The sequence below is a fragment of the Nansenia antarctica genome (assembly GCF_963989245.1).
Source record: "Nansenia antarctica genome assembly, chromosome: 2".
Lineage (NCBI taxonomy): Eukaryota > Metazoa > Chordata > Actinopteri > Argentiniformes > Microstomatidae > Nansenia > Nansenia antarctica.
In genome coordinates this window covers 43,430,025-43,434,618 of record NC_137675.1, presented here as the reverse complement: position 1 = coordinate 43,434,618, position 4,594 = coordinate 43,430,025, and positions in this window count along the sequence as shown.

Sequence of the window (4,594 nt, the reverse complement as noted above, 5' to 3'; positions counted from 1 at the left end):
TTAGATAATTCAGTCAGAGAGGCTAATGAAATCCCTCAAGGTTAACTACCTCCCAACTGTCTCCCTCACTATCTTGCTCTCTTCATCTTCTCTCCCCCCATCCCTCCTTATTCTCTCTTTGGTGAAAGACTCGGAAAAGGAATAAATAGAAATGATTAGATTAGATTAGCTGATCTGGCTTGGATTGAACTGGATGGAGTGTTACGAAGTAGCGCAGCCTAGGGGGTTTGTCATTTGGCCGTCTAAACACTAGTCCTAACCTGGAGTGTAGTATAGGGGAAAAGATGGGGAAAGAACAGAAAAGGTGGTCTGGTTTTCTATGAAGAATGAGAAATAACAGTATGGGGTTAGCTTAGCAAAAGGGTACACCTTACGATCAGTACTTGGGCCAGCTCCATCTGAGCTCCCTTGAGCGGCCTGACCGGGCAGCGGTCAATGCGATAGTTTGTTCAAGTTTTATGTTTTTTGGTTGGGAGGTCCGGTAACGGTAGATTATCAGATTATTACACGTGACACCTGTCACATATCACATCTATCAATTTCAGTGAGCTTGGAATTTGGTAATCACCAGTTCCACAAATTGGCAATACACCTGCATTTGGACTTGCGTCTGTATTGTGCTAGTTGAAAATAGAGCCCTTTGTTTGGAAAAGTTTAAAACAGTTTAGGAGTGGCCTTGTTTTAGGGAGGTCAGGTTGAGCTTCAAGGTTTACTCCCAGTGATGTGGTGGAGGGTAAACACATACAGTGGGGGAAATAAGTATTGTTTTGTCCAGTAAATGTATTTCCAATGAGCCTATTCAAGTGAAATTTGCACCAGAATTTGGTATTAACTCAAACAATCCAGACAAAAAATCTAAACACTAAAATAAATACAGTTATGTGTAATAAAGTGGAATGAAACAGGAAAAAAGTATTGAACACACTAACTGAAATGAATGCAATACTTGCCTTTGTTTGTAATTACAACTTCAAGGTGCTTTCTGTATGAAGTAACTAATAAAGTATTCAGGTGTGACTTTGGGCCATTCCTCTACACAGATTGTCTTTAAATCTTGAAGATTGCGGGGGGCCCTCTTGTGAATCTGGATCTTCAGATGCTTCCACAAATGTTCAATTGGGTTTAAGTCAGGTGATTGACTGGGCCATTCCAACAAGTTGATTTTCTTTCTCTGAAACCAATTGCGAGTTTCCTTTGCTGTATGCTTTGGACCTGCTGGAAGGTCCACCCATGTCTCATCCTCAGCATCCTGGTGGATGGCAGCAGGTTTATCTCAAGAATCTCTCTGTACATGGCTCCATTGTTTGAGTTAATACCAAAGTCTGGTGCAAATTTCACTTGAATAGGCTCATTGGAAATACATTTACTGGACAAAATGTTGTTCAATACTTATTTCCCCCACTGTATATACTGTATACATACATTTAGGAATTGTTCATGCTCAATTTTTAAAAAATCTCCTTATAGAGTATAGTATATAAGTATAGAGATCTCTACTTCAGAGTAGTCACAGTGCTATCTCCCAGGAGATGCCCTTTCCTTCCTTCTCCTTCCCTCTCATTCTCTCTCCTTCGCTCTCCTTCACTCTCCTTCTCTCTCCTTCCCTCTCCTTCCCTCTCCTTCCCTCTCCTTCTCTCTCCTTCTCTCTCCTTCCCTCTCCTTCCCTCTCCTTCCCTCTCCTTCCCTCTCCTTCTCTCTCCTTCCCTCTCCTTCCCTCTCCTTCTCTCTCCTTCCCTCTCCTTCCCTCTCCTTCTCTCTCCTTCTCTCTCCTTCTCTCTCCTTCTCTCTCCTTTGCTGCAGCACATTGCCTTTTTTCTCTCACTCTGCTGAACCCAGCCAGTCAGATTGGATCTTTTTACAGGGTGAGATGTGGAGGGATACGCCAATCCCTGCGTACTACCGCTGGGACTGGGGAGATTGAGGGAGGATAGGAGGCAAGGGAAAGAGGGAAACACAAACCACAAAAGGATCACAAAGGACTTTTCCAGTGATCGCTTGAAAATGAATAGAAACATGTTTAATGTGGTAGGGTAAAAGATTTTTGGTTTCTCATCATCAGGCTCCATTTTGGGGGATTGGGGGGCTGCTTGTTCATTTCTGTTTATAGAATCTTCCCCATTGTTGTTTTTTTGTTATTTTCTTTGTCTTCTTACGCACCAGAATGGTCATGTCCTTCCTAAGACTCTCTATTTTGTCTTGGGCAAGGTAACCATTTCTGTGTTGTGTCAGAATTACTGCTCAGGTATAACCTCTAAAATGTTCTTAAATAAAAGTATCTTCAGAGCCTCAACACAGCAGAATCAGATCAGATTCAATTACAAGTTCAAAGACAACGAAATGCATTCGGCATCTTGAGGTACGGGTTCTCTTTAAGTTTCCCTCTCTATCTCTCTCTCTCTCTTTTTTTTACCTTTGATTCCCAAACCCCTCCTTTCTCCCCCCTCCCTCTCTGCTCTCAACTGCATTATGACAGTCTGGGAGATGTTCTCCCTCTCTCCCTCCTGCTCGATATCCCTGCCTTCATCTGTCTCTCTCTCTATTCCCATCCTCTATCTGCTTTTGACATCTCTCTGTCATTTCAACAGGCTCTATCTCTCTCTTTCTCACTCTTGTTTACTGCATTCCACTCTGCATTGTTCTCCATCCCCCTCCTCAGTATGCCTTGTTTTCTTTATCTCCCTCTGTATCTCACTGTCTCACTGCTACGTGCTCTTTACAATCTGAACACAACAATCCATCTCAATATCTGTCTGATAACATCTTGTTTTTTTCTCTACTTGTCAGCAATTTGTAGCTGCATCTATTCTTCCCTTGACCTCCAATCACCTTTTCTTTCTACTGCGATCTAGCCTTCCTCTCCAACATTTCTCTCCCTCCCTCTCTCTCTCCCACTCTGTCTCCCTCCTGCTTGTTCTCATCTTCCTCTGCCCACCCCCACCCCCCGCTGCAGCTCCTTTCTCTTCTTCTCTCTCCCCTCTTCCAGCCACAGTGGCAGAATCTTTTAATAATTCATGTGAATTTAAAATTCAAATGAGAGATTTTTTATTAACACTGAGAAGTCAGATCTCCGTCCCCGCCCTGTCCCCGCTTCCCCCATAGCCCTTCCTCCCTGCCAACCATTGCCTTGACAACCGTAACATCCTAGAAACAGAGCGAAGTACAAATAAAGCCCACTTTCCCCTCTCTCTCTCTCTCTCTCTCTCTCTCTCTCTCTCTCTCTCTCTCTCTCTCTCTCTCTCTCTCTCTCTCTCTCTCTCTCTCTCTCTCTCTCTCTCTCTCTCTCTCTCTCTCTCTCTCTCTCTCTCTCTCTCTCTCTCTCTCTCTCTCTCTCTCTCTCTCTCTCTCTCTCTCTCTCTCTCTCTCTCTCTCTCTCTCTCTCTCTCTCTCTCACACACCAATAGTGGGTCTCATGGAGTACTATTTCAAGCACATTTGTCTGGTAGCAAACACAGGGGAAGGGAAGCCCACCAGACACAGAAATAACATGATGTAGCATTAGCATGTGACATAGAGTTAGTACTCCACTAGGGTTTATTCACAAGGCTTCTTTCAAACATGATCAAGAATAATCAATATTGGTACAAGATCATTACAGTGCTATATCAATGTCTTTGATTAACATATTTGTGAGGTGTACATACTGTATACTGTATGCTTAAAGCAATCAATTAAGGCATGCACAGGCAAGTCTGCACAAAAGTCTGATTCAGGAATATATCAATTAGTAACATCGATAAGAAGAACATCACGGGTTAAGTGGCTTGCACGTTCCCGTTCATGTCTCAAGATGCAAAAGAGACTATATCAAACAGGAACTATATTAGAGAGATTAGTAAATAAAAGTATATTAAACAGGAAATAGATCATTGTGAACAGACAATGTAGAAAGTAAAATCATTGGTCTGAAGAATGAATTCTTTAAAATAAATAAAGACCTGAGAGATAAGAAAGACAACATGAAAGAGATAAGAAAGGACATGAAAGAGATAAGAAAGACAACATGAAAGAGATAAGAAAGACAACATGAAAGAGATCAGAAAGGACATGAAAGAGATAAGAAAGACAACATGAAAGAGATCAGAAAGACAACATGAAAGAGATAAGAAAGACAACATGAAAGAGATCAGAAAGGACATGAAAGAGATAAGAAAGACAACATGAAAGAGATAAGAAAGACAACATGAAAGAGATCAGAAAGAGAACATGAAAGAGATAAGAAAGGACATGAAAGAGATACAGGGGTGACGTTCATTCAGTGCCAGTGAAAGACATTCTTGTATAAATTAGCTCATGAACTGATCATAATTGGTAATTACATAATATATCTATCTACGCAGCATATTAATTGTGTACCTGTAAACATGCTTTTAAGGGTAGTTTTCCTTTTCAAGAAAGCTCAGAATATACCAATAGAGACGAAAGACAGAAATGACTAGGAATGTCGTTTGTCTTTGTGTTTGTGCTGTAACATTGTGAACATTGTGATATGATAAAGATAAAAACAATTACAAGGCTAACAGAAATACCGGTGGAAATATTGATTATAAAAATAAAAGTAGTACTTAGTAATACTTACAATGATAGCAGAATAATA